The sequence below is a fragment of the Schistocerca serialis genome, chromosome 1 (assembly GCF_023864345.2).
Source record: "Schistocerca serialis cubense isolate TAMUIC-IGC-003099 chromosome 1, iqSchSeri2.2, whole genome shotgun sequence".
Taxonomy (NCBI): Eukaryota; Metazoa; Arthropoda; class Insecta; order Orthoptera; family Acrididae; genus Schistocerca; species Schistocerca serialis.
This window is the reverse complement of record NC_064638.1, coordinates 375416388-375429578: the sequence shown is the minus strand read 5'-3', so window position 1 is coordinate 375429578 and position 13191 is coordinate 375416388. Positions and strand designations below refer to the sequence as shown.

The window sequence follows — 13191 nt, the reverse complement described above, 5'->3', positions numbered from 1 at the left end:
ATTATGTGAGGTTGTTTAATGGAAATTGCAAGAGAAAAGTGTATATACTGCAAGCATAAAGGTGACGTTGATAATTAAGAAAGTCCACATCAGACACAGAAAAATACAGACAGATAGTTCAGAAGGAACGAAAGGCTTATATAACACTACCCGGAGTATAGCACCTGCACAGTCATTATATACAGCTGCATCTGGCAGTATGCTAATGCTTGGCCTCTGCTTTCGTTAGAACCATTTGGGAAACAGTGAAACAGTGGACATGGACCTTACACCAAAATACACAAATTTAAATTCTGGATGAAATCTACATCTTCATCTACATGGCTACTCTGCAAATCACACTTAAGTGCCTGGCAGGGGGTTCATCGAACCAGCTTCACAATAATTATATATTATTCCACTCTCGAGTGGCGTACGGAAAAAAGAACACTCAGATCTTTCCGTGCGAGTTCTGATTTCGCATATTTTATTATGATGATCATTTCTCCCTATGTAGGTCGGCGTCAACAAAATATTTTCGTATCCGGAGGAGAAAGTTGGTGTCTGAAATTTCGTGCGAAGATTCCGTCGCACCGAGAAACGCCTTTGTTTTAATGTCAACCCCAGATCCTGTGTCATATCCGTGACACACTCTCCCCATTTCTGGATGATACAAAACGCGCTGGTCTTCTTTGAACTTTATGGATGTACTCCGTTAATCCTTTCTGGTAAGGATCCCACATCGCGCAGCAGTACTCCAAAAGAGGACGGACAAGCGTAGTGTAGGCTGTCTCTTTAGTGGATCTGTTGCATCTTTTAAGTGTTCTGTCAATAAAACATAGTCTTTGGTTCTCCTTCCTCACAACATTTTCTATGTGTACTTTCCAATTTAAGTTGTTCGTAATTGTAATTCCTAGGTATTTAGCTGAATTTATTGCTTTAGGTTCGGTAAATGAAATGAAACAGTAAAGAAAGGTCACCACACTGAACCTTAATTCATATAACTCGTTCAAGGTGAAACTTATATATTCAGGGTATACATTTGGTACTCTAATAATTTAGAAAGAATCAAATTTATTAACCTAGTATGCTGTTCATTATATTTTGTTATTAAATTTTAAATCAGTTGCAATCGTTGAAGAATAAATTTCCTGTTGTTAATTGTCAGAACGAATTGTCGGAACATCCCCTATTCACCAGAATTCGCGTTCTTCAGCTTGTAGATATCCCCACAAATTTGCATCCGGAAAACGTTTCAGATTCAAAGAAGAAGTATCGAAAGATGTACATCGGCCTTTATCAGACATTTCGAATCACTATTTAGAACTGGAACTTAATCACTGGAGACCGCTGAGCAAATTGCTGTGACTTAAAAAGTGACTACATGGGAAAAGAAATAGATTCTTTGCTTTAGAAATAGCTTCACTGCCAGGCCGAGGAGAATCTCCTTGCCCTCGTTCAAATCATGTGCGTTCTCTATTTCCCGTTGATCGGAGGTAATCGAAGCCAGCAGGTGTTTGACCTGCGCCAACGCGACAGAACAGGTTTCAGAGGAGATGGCGAATAGCTAATCAGGCGTAGAGGGGCAGGGCAGAGCTCCGATTCAAGTTGGCGGACTGGTTTTGATGCGAAGGAAGCCGCTGGTTTTTCTCGATTCATTCATTCACCGCCGCTCAAAGTCGTCTCGGTCAACGCTCCCGCCAGCACGAAAGCTGGGACCGGTTCCCGATCAAGGTGTGTGGGTCAACGCTGCTCGACAACTTGTCTCTGTGATGTGCATTTCTTCTTCGCACTGATTAAGACCGCTTACTTTAGTGCTGAAATGATGGAACATTTTACAGTATGCCATGATCATATACCCAGAATTCTATTACTGACACTGTAATTGTCCACTAATACACAGAATTGGGAGAAAATAAAATGGAGACCACGGTATGACCCCCATTTGCGGAGCCTGTTTCCTGATATTGGTAACGAACTGGCGATTATTTTTCTGTTATAACTAAGTGTAACAAGATTTGGACAGAAATATGGAAACAGCAAATACACAATATATTACGATGTAGGAAATCCCTTGTCACCGAAAACAGCTTCCTGTCGCCTCAGAATGGATAAATACGGATCCTGTATGATTTTAAATGGAATCTTACGCCATTCTTACTGAAAAATAGTGACAAGTTCAGGTAACGATAGTGGAGCTGAATAGCGATCAAGCACCATACTCTCCAAAGTAGACCACAAAGGCTCAATAACATTGAGATCTGGTGACTGTGGCGGCCAGGAAAGGTGTAACAATTCACCCTGATGCTCGCATAACCAATCCTGGACGATGCGAGCTTGTATCACAGTCTTACCATTGGGGAACAAACGTTGTACTATGGGACGAACCCGTCGAGCCAGAACGGTCACTTAATCCGTGGCAGTAACGCACTCTCGAAGAGCAACCATGGGGCCCACGGATACCACTACCATGGCTGCCCTAATTATCATTGAATCCCCGCCATGTTTGCGAGTTGTACACAATCCGTCAAGAAACCGATCCCCTGTTCTACAAAATCGTTCTTTGCAGCGACGTAGCGTCTGTTAAGGTGAATGGCAGAGTGAACAGACACAACTGTGTCTACGCGGATTCTACGAATCCCCACGTGGCGATGGAGACAGAGTGTTACACTCTTTTGGTGTGAGGGAACAGACAGGGACTTTCAGCGGTGGGCTGTTTTTTTAACGGTACTATCAGTTCTGTAAATTAGCTAGATATGCTTTAAGAAGTGTTGTTAGAATTGGAAAATATTGGCTTTTTCAATATCTGCAGCCTGTTAAGCAAAAGTTGATATGTCAATAAGATGGAGCATCCCCGCGTTTTAGAATTAATACGAGAGACTGTGTAAATTAAAACTTCGATGAATGGTTTGGCAGAAGAGACTGGCCTCCACGCTTCCTAGGTATCACACCCATGGATTTTTCTGTCTGAAGTATACTAAAAAATGTTGAACATTTGAAGGGACAAAATTTGAAAAATACAATCCGGTAAGTTTTGGGACAAAATTTGTAAATCGTTGTTGAAAAGATGCAATGTTTGCTAAGAACAACATGGAAACCACTTTCAGCATCTTTCGTAGTTTCGTTGAACTCTACACGTGTTTTTGTATTGATAATAAATTTCAATTTTCATTTATTTAGTTTTATTACACGAAATGTATTTTTGACAGTTGACTTACGGCCCATCCTGTATACGCTTTGAGAAGCCAGTCTGAACGAAAACACCCTGCGCCAACAGCACGAACAAACCGTTCATGGTAGCACCACAGTGAAGGAAGGAAGGAAGGAAGACTAAGGTTTAAGTCCCGTCGATGACAGATTCATTAGAGTCGGGGCGCAGGTTCGGATTGGAACATTCGCCTTAAATGGTTTAGAAAAATCACGGGAAACGTAACTCTGGATGGTCGAACGCATAGTTGAACCACAGTCCTTCCAAATATGAGCCCAGTGTCCTAGCCCTGCGCCACCTCGCCCAGTAGAACTGTTTCTGCCAAACGTACTATAAACTAGGCGAGTGCAAAGGTTTATTGAAAGCAATACCGCCCAGAGGGAATGCAGTCTGGTCTGGCGAGTCTACTTTTACATTGTTTCCAATCGCAGGAATTAATGCGTAAACACTACGGGAAGCAAAAATATGTGGGTGCTAATAGTGGAACATGATGGTGGTTCTGTGATGGTTTTTTCCTTGATTTGCAGTGGGTACTATCGCCACACTGAAAGATAGCTGATAAGGCTTATATAGCCGTTCTACGTCATCATGGTTGTTCAATGGGCAGACATTATTACTCCAGGGAACAGCTTGTTTCGAGATGACAATGCTCCTACGAACATGTATGAAAATGACCAAGACTGTTTAATTGAGAGTGGGATCGAAATGAAACGTTTCCCTTAGGTTTCCAAAAGGTTAATCTGCTTGGGAAAAACGATCTCTCAAGCAAACAGAACAGTTTCCTTACACGAAATGCCACCGAACAATATTGATAATCATTCAGAGTTTCAAAGCTTCGATTCTCAAGTAAATGAAAACCAAGTTATTCCCTCTACTATATTAGGTGTATGATTATTATTTTACCCATTCCCTTCATTTCGAAATACGTAAGGCCAGAAATATCTCAATTTCCTTAACAATGGTAAGACTATTGTACCTAAACGGCAGCAGTACAAATGCGAATCAAATTGTACGACAACGAAGTAATCAACCTAGAGGCAAGACGTACCAGTCTCCTGCATTATACTTGCCGTAACCGTGATCTCTGTGTTTCCTGGTGAAAGTTAGGTTCACTGGGAATCTCTCTGCAAACAGACATATTTACTCCTGCAAAATAACGGGGAAATCCCTGGACCTTCCTCATTTCGCTCACTTTCTCTGCTACCGATAAACCGCCATTAGCGTACAATTTGTGTAAATTCCCATCTTCATAACACACTTTCTGCGAACTGCCTATCAAATGTTTTTTTGTAAGACAATCACTGTAATATCTCCGAATAAAACATGCAAACATAAAAAACGCTTTCCTTTTATGGACGTCATGCCACTTTCATGCATATGTATTTTGATCTCTCTCTAACACAGTCGCTTAACGTGTTTGTGCGCGATATAACTGCGCTTGTTTCGAAAGGCTTTCCGGTATACCAAACTTCAACTTTGTGTTGATACAAAAGCAAAAATATTCCTATCCGATGAAGGCAGTACGGTGGTACAGTTCTCATCGAAGATAATTTTTTAGAATGATAAACCAGCACTTGTAACACGCTGAAAGTAATGAAAAAACACTTGTTACTGTGTAACACAATAAGGAAACTGCACATGGGTGATATATACTTATTTATTGTAAATCACAACCTTGGAATCTGTTTATTCGGCCGTTTTTCGTTGAGGAAATCTCCGCATTTTTACTCACATATTTCAGGCATTTGCATTTACTTGTATCGAAGAATCTGCTTACTTTTAATTTGCATTCTACATCCCCAGAAGCGCTTCCGTCTGGAACCGCGCGACCGCTACGGTCGCAGGTTCGAATCCTGCCTCGGGCATGTATGTGTGTGGTGTCCTTAGGTTAGTTAGGTTTACGTAGTTCTAAGTTCTAGGGTACTGATGACATCAGATGTTAAGTCCCATAATGCTCAGAGCCATTTGAACCATCTGCAGAAGAGACACTCCATAAAGTGTATGTTCCACCCACATCCATGTCCGAGGTAGCAATCGGACACTCGGCCTCCGCTAGGTTTTAATTAAGGTGTGCAACAAACGGCTGACGAAAGAAAACCGACAAATTATTCCTAACAAATCGAGGAAAAAAATATTACATTACGAACTTCCACGGAATCTGTTAACGTATTAGTTTATTGTTCTCCCAGTACATCGCAAACGGAATCAGGTGAGAATATTGTCATTTTACTAATAACTTCAATTTGTGTGTACTATAACATATACTTTGAACGCAGGTTCTAAAAAATTGACAAAGAGAGAAATGGAGAGACTGAAGCTTGGAAAACAGATGTCTTTTATTCCAAGCGATAAACTACACAGAAAGAAAAAGTTTTCCAAAAAAGTGAAGGAAGGAAGTGTATTGACGACAAAAATTACTAATAAAATGGGAGAAGGCTGCGTTCCACTTCTCGTCCGTGTCGAATATTTAGAGATGAGACACCAGTTCAGTTGGAGGACAACCACCTTGGCCCTATTCGCATGAAGCGATGTAGGAAGTGATAGAGATCTTACATTAGGATAGTCTAGCGTTAATTTAGACTATCCGATGAGCCCAATACCTTAGCTATGACGCCCCATCACTAGTACAGCTGATTAATTGTGGTATAAAGAGGTGCTACAACGATAACACCATGAAATAACTACTGTAATCTTAAATCACCATGCGCTAAGAGACTCTCCAGTAAAGATTGTGAATCGGTGCGTAACTGATGTATTGTAGGAAGGAGATGGCTTCGGCTTATTTGTCTCTTAATTTACTGTGTAATTTATAGAATTTTAAACACGTTGTTAAAATTTGGAGTGAATCCAGTTCGTAGTGCTTTTGAACCTCGATGAAAACCATAGCCCAACTATAGCGGGCAGGCGAATACAAAGTACTTACTGAACAAGTCAGCACCTGTTTGCGTCAAAAGCAATTTCTTTAGCAGATCAGTGGATCTGACACATAGGAGGTAGAAGTGGACCGTTTGGTGCGTAGTAACTGCGTTTCTCCAGTTTCATAAACGTCTTCACTGACTTAGTCACCAACAGGATTTGCAGATATCTGCGCCTATCTTCTGTTTACTTTGTATCATTCTTAATGTTACGTCTAGCCCTTCCTTCAATGAACTTTTGGATCATTCTTGATGCCGACCGGTGTGACCGAGCGGTTCAGCTGGCACGGTAAAAAAAACCGAGTTAACCGATCAACGTCGAACTTAAACGGGTGCGCCCCGAGCAGATGCAACGAACGACGCGAAGAAACTGAGATTAAAAAAAAAAAAACTGTTCTAGGCACTTCAGTCTGGAACCGCGTCGCCGCTACGGTCGCAGGTTCGAATCCTGCCTGGGTATGGATGTGTGTGGTGTCCTTAGGTTGGTTAGGTTTAAGTAGTTCTAAGTTCTAGGGGACTGATGACCTCAGATGTTGAGTCCCGTAGTGCTCAGAGCCATTTAAAGCATTTATCATTCTTGATGATAATGGGAGTACACTGCCCGTGTGATTTTTATTAGCAAGAAGAAATCAACATAAATTCTTCTTCTTATAATGAATCAAGGAACAAGTTAATGCAATGCATTACGGGCATATCCCTTAATGTTATAAAAAAAATTCCATAATATCAACAAAAATATTTTTTCTGAGGCGTAACAACAGTCAACAAGATGCGTAGAGTTTTTACGGAATCAGAATCAACTTTAGGTAAGGCAGTAACTAGGCTGCCGAGGAAAGTGGCACAGTTGTAAGACAGTGGATTCTTCACATTCTAGAGGACGGAGGTTCAAATCTCCGTCCAACCATAAAGACTTAGGTTTTTCGTTGGTTTCCTCCAAATAATTTTAGACAAATACCAGGATGGGTCCTTTCAAAAGGGCAGCCTATATCCTCCCTCAGTCTGGGCATGTACTCCGTCTCCAATAAACAAGTTGTCGACGGGACGTTAAACTCTTAAATTTTCCTACCTTCGTTTTTCAGTAACTGGCGTGAGCGCTGTCAATGCGGGCTCGTTTAGCTTTGCTTAAAATTATACACACATAGGTATTAGGCAACTAATAAGTAAGTCTGCACACTTTCCATGTCCCCTGATATGGGTCCTGACAGATCACGGAAAGTGTTAACGCATACAGAAAAGAAAACTTGCTGTGGCCTAATGCACTGTGTTACGCTCGTCGTTGGTGCGGTCAACCACTCACGCCCCATTCCCGCTCAAATCGCTCCCTTAATAGCTCCCAATTGACCTTGTTTGCATCCTCGTCGGTCGTATAATGTCATCGTGGCGCTTCGCCCTCTACCTCGACCTTCCTCAGTGCTCTCCTCATACTTACCTCCCATTTACATTTCACTATCTTTGAACGCGTAAGACCTTCTTTTCCTTCTTTTTTCTTGGCAACTGTTTTTCATTACGTCTGTCACTCGCAATCATTCGTTGCTGTTACTCTTTGAGAAATTTCTGTTGTTACTGTACGAGAGGTAACTCCAACTAGCTAACTAGCTTCTGCGGAATTTTCTGACAAATATGTGCCGATATGAAACAGGAAATATAGATGGTCTTTTCTTAAGAAAGATGCAGTCATTTGTCATGATGCAGCGCAACTGCTAAACAAAACTTGTTCATCCGTTGTAAATACACGTCTGTCGTCACGTCCAACAAGACAAAAACAGACAAAGCGTCCTATCATTAATCAGCTACATTCTTTACAGTTCAAAATCTGGATAGAATGTGCTTTAAAAGAACTCTTAGTGGAGTAGAGTGCTTTGCTTCACTTATATGGCGTGTGAAGAAAGCGAAGGCAACACACTGATATATCGTGTTAGGTACTTAAATTGATTCTCGCTGTTTGTTGGACAGAAAATACATGTTTATTTTTGTAGAACGGTGCAAGATAAATGACTCAAAGTAGTCTTCTTTGGGTAACAAATGGATTCCGCGAAATACGGTTCCTTTTAGGTGACCCGCAATGGAGCCAATTTTAGTGACCGTTAAAAGATTTAGAGTATTGTTTAGAAAGGCCATGCTGCATGGTCCAAAACAAATAGTAATCGGAAGGGACGAGGTCTGGTGAATATAGTGGGTAGTGTAAGACATCTCATCGAAATCTCTTCAAGGTCTCATTCACTCGGGTTGCAGCATGTGATTTGGTATTGTCATGAAGCAGAATAACTGTGTCATATCTCTGAGCATATTACGGGCGTTTCTCTTTAAGTGCGCGATTCAGATTGAGTAACTGTGCTTCATAGTGTTCAGCGTTCACCGTTCGAGCCGATATAAGCAGCCCACGACACATCGCACCGACCAGCAAGCATTTTGTCACTAACTTCAAAACAATTGTCTTTGAATCGTCGAAACCAATCTTTGCACGTTGCTTCAGACAGCGCATGTTCTCTTAACGTTTCCAATGGCAAACGATGACTTTGCGTAGCATATTTCTTGACACGAAAGCGAAAGAGTAACACTTTTCGCAAATTCTGTTTTGTAGACGCAAAACCCGTGTTGAAAGCACTGAATAGGTAGATTCTGTCAATTCCACTCGAAAAACAAGCATTGATCTGAAAGCCTGATGTTTCTACTGTTCTATAGCTCTCGTGTCGCTGTGCGCTGTGCTGTACTGGTAGAACTACTAACCTCTCTTCGTCAAGAACGACGGTTAATTCAAACGACCGACAGTTCCACTGCCCTTTATCGGCATTTAAAAGCATTGAGCAAAGTCAAGAATCTTCTAAGAATCCTGCAAAAAAAAAGGTTCAAATGGCTCTGAGCACTATGGGACTTAACAGCTGTGGTCATCAGTCCCCTAGAACTTGGAACTACTTAAACCTAACTAACCTCAGGACATCACACACATCCATGCCCGAGGCAGGATTCGAACCTGCGACCGTAGCAGTCGCGCGGTTCCGGACTGCGCGCCTAGAACCGCGAGACCACCGCGGCCGGCTAAGAATCCAACACTTAGTGAAAATAAGCGGTACCATATTTATTAACAACAAACAATTACCGAAGTGCTAAACCGTAAAGGCCGCTTCATTTTCTTCAATGGGTAAAAGCGCTTCAGTATCTCTTTCCTACTGCTATTAGCATATCTAAAGTTGATTTTACTCACTAGTTTGTGGTTATTCTTAAAGTTTTGTTTTATATCCGTTTATGCCGTATTTGGGTAAAGTGATGATGATGATGATGATGATGATGAAGATGATGAGGTCCCATACTCCGAGGAGCGTAGGGGACGATGCGGGAGACCCGCACCGCTGACTAAGCAAGGTCCTAACGGAGGTGGTTTGCCATTGCCTTCCTCCGACCGTAATGGGGATGAATGATGATGATGAAGACGACACAACACCCAGTCATCTCGAGGCAGGGAAAATCCCTGACCCCGCTGGGAATCGAACCCGGGAACCCGCGCGCGGGAAGCGAGAACGCAACCGCAGTAGTTACGTTCACATGTTATTTGGGAAACTGAAGACGTACCTGAATTCGAAAGAAATATGAAAGAAAAACTTCAAAGCATGAGAAACTACTGTTTTTTTGGAATTAACAAAATTTTTTGAAAACAACATTGGAAAATCTTATAGCTTAAATTAAGCATTTTGCTCAATCATCACCGAAGACGAAATTAGGACACCTAGTCAATTCTGAAACAGGTACCTGAACTTCGGATGATTATGAACGAACTGAAAGGTTCAAACGAGACGAAATAATTAACAGGTGGACGGCCAGACTTGTGTCCCACGTGCACAATATTTTGGCGCGCGACCACGTTGCGATCATCAAATGCGCTGATGAACATTGATGTCCAGCCGTTCACCCATGAACTACACCATCATGAATTGCTCCGAGAGAAGTTGAAGAATCAGAGATTCAAATGTAATGCTGTAATGTAGTCAGGCATCACGACAATGCAAACGGTATCGAAAAGAGCACCCGAGCGGCTCCAATCCGATCATCTAAACTTTGTCTCCCGAAACAGGAAGCGACAAGAAGAAAGTTTCTAACTACGTAAAATTGATTCAAAAAGCATTGTAGGTGAAAAAACTGTATAAAATAGCCAACATCCAGCCAAATGGGGAATTACGAACGAAAAGAAGGCATTAATAATTGTACAGCTACATGCTGATGTAAAGCTGAAAGAAAATGAAACGCTGATCCAGATGAAAACCTCTAAATGCATTGATGTTTTGTTTAGATGCAAAGGTAATTTATTAATGAAATGAAGACAGAAACCAGTAAGACAGAAACTAGTCACAATTATTTACACCATTTCTTTTAGAAAAACAATGCTGTTATTCATTGATGTTTCTTCATCAGATGGCAGTACGCTCTACTTTTTAACACAATATATCAGAGGTGTCAACCTTTTTAGACATGAGGTCTACTACACGCCACTTAGTCCATTTAGGCATCTTCTGAGTTAAATATTCGTAAAGGTTTAGCACGAAACAGCGCCATAGCCAAAATTAAACATTTCAGTTACACAGATAACATAACAGATATTTCTCTCTCCATCAACAGTTGTATCCTTGCTACTCAAATTGAAAGATATTACACATGTGAAAAAAATTAAAATATACACCATCACAAAGTTGAAAAAAGTTTTATGAGGTACTAGGCTTTTGCATATCATTGCCAAGTTTATCACAATCTGGTGAATAATTTGTCACACCCGACCTTACACAGTCTGAAGGATGAGGATCGGTCAGTTTCTTTCTACACATAGATTTTACTGTGTTCATCGTTGCCTCACATAGCTAAGTTGATCCAAAAAACGATAAAACGTATCACGCTACTTTTACAGTGTTAGAGTAGGTTTTTAGGCTCACTAATTCCCAAAAGAAAAGTTGTCTTAATTGCATTCTGACTTCAAGGAAACGTCATTCTGAAATCGAATTATTTCGTTGTCTTGCTCAGTCTAACTACGAGAGAAAAGAGTACTTACTTTACGTGGAATATCTTTCACTGACAGTTTTTGGAAAAGTTGAGCTATGAAAAAATGGTTCAAATGGCTCTGAGCACTATGGGACTTAACTTCTGAGGTCATCAGTCCCCTAGAACTTAGAACTACTTAAACCTAACTAACATAAGGACATCACACACACCCATGCCCGAGGCAGGATTCGAACCTGCGACCGTAGCGGTCGCGCGGTTCCAGACTGTAGCGCCTAGAACCGCTCGGCCACCCCGGCCGGCCTTGAGCTATGAAAGCTAGTATAGGTTTCATTGGCTTGAAATCAGCAAATCGGTTTTCAAACTCTTATCTTCAATGCTGTCAGATTGGCTGTATATTTCTTTGAAGTTTCTTGATCCAGTGATGTCTGTTGGTCTGACACTTCTGACGGTATTCAAGCACAACTTCCCACATTTAATTTCTGTAGCAGTGCTAGCCAAAAATCAAGTCCCGCAGCAAGCCCTGTGTGCTCTTCTCAACCAGCGCAAGCCCCGCTCACATCGCGCCAATTTACAGAGCACAACGCAGAAGGAAAGACTGTGACTTGTCGCGAGCTTTACCAGCTACAAATACGGTGCGAAACACTCATTGTCAAAAAGGCGCTATTTTCAAAAAGATTTTAGTTAAACAAATTTCTTTCAAAGGTACTGGAAGGTCGATTCATAAAACTGTGGCGATCGACCGATCGATCACGACGGGCTGTGCTTCTCTGCAATATATGTACGTCTGCTACCACCTGGTGGTGATCCACATAGTTTTAAAACTGCGAGAAGACAGCATACATTTTGTGAAAGATCTTCAAAAATGGTATAAATTGTCGTCTCAGGATAAGAACTGACCAAATTGCCTAAACTAAATATAATTAAGCAACAGTGTAAAGGCAGCCGCGCGGGATTAGCAGAGCGGTCTCAGGCGCTGCAGTCATGGACTGTGCGGCTAGTCCCAGCGGAGGTTCGAGTCCTGCCTCGAGCATGGATGTGTGTGTTTGTCCTTAGGATAATTTAGGTTAAGTAGTGTGTAAGTTTAGGGACTGATGACCTTAGCAGTTAAATCCCATAAGATTTCACACACATTTGAACATTTGTAAAGGCAACAATAACACTTTTTAACGAGCACAACCAGTCACAAAAATTTACAGTTATTAGTATGATGAGTTTTGAGGCCTTAGCTTCAGAAGAAAACTTTGAATTTTAATGCAGAAAAACTCTCGGGAAGGCAACATTGTTACGAGTCCTGCAGTTTTGTCAGGTTCGCGAGGTGACAAGTTCAAATGTAGGTCTCACCAGGCGAATGTACAACGCGAATGAAACTGTAGAACTTGACAGTTTAAAATAAAATAACGGACGCGACCAATACAGCATGGGTTATACGTTACTAACTGTGACTGAGTTCAGACTTCATTTGTATAAAAAAAAAGTTGAGTGATTCCTCTCGTTACCATGTAACTGAAACGTCAGCATAGAGAAAGGAACCCCAGCAGGTGCGTGGCTAATGTTGGCGCCGTGCATTAGCAGCGTACAGTGAGCGTACTTACGGCGTCGTCCGGCTGTGTCAGCTAGCTGGGACGCTCGTTGCGCTGCGGTGAGACGACGGCAAGTGTCCGCCGGCTGAGTACTGTTGGCGGGGCCCCGCCGAGCTTATAACGGCCCCGTCACACGGCCGGCGTGGGGGGGCAGCAGCAGCAGCAGCGCTGCCCTCTGCTCTCGTCTGGCGCGGCGCGCATCTCTCATATCCAACGGTCGGCGTCTTAAATACACTGTCGGAAAAAATTAATACATGCGGAAAGAGGACGTCAATTTTGATCCGGTGATGGCATATGCGACCTGAGGGATAGCAGATGCACTGATAACGGTTTCAGCTGCGTCCGCCAACAGATAGAGTAGTGGCATAGCTACCAGAGCACCATCTCTGTCTACAATTTAATGAGGAGTGCTCACAGCCAGAAGGTCCCGGATGATGAGCTTCGCCCTGACATCTACCCTTCCTACCAACTCTAACCCCATCTTCCTGCCTCCTGCTCAGGGCTCCCTCTCCTCCTCCTCCCTTCT

General features: G+C 42.1%; 1 protein-coding gene across 1 annotated transcript in view; it reads right to left on the bottom strand.

Moving 5' to 3' along the window:
* The window catches only part of LOC126470883 (glutathione peroxidase-like), a 118879-nt gene extending 106048 nt beyond the window's left edge, over window positions 1-12831 (bottom strand). Inside the window, exon 1 of the mRNA XM_050098908.1 lies at window positions 12678-12831. The gene's annotated coding sequence lies outside the window, so the exon portion shown is untranslated. The remainder of the gene's footprint in view (window positions 1-12677) is intronic.
* Window positions 12832-13191: the final 360 nt, after the last annotated feature.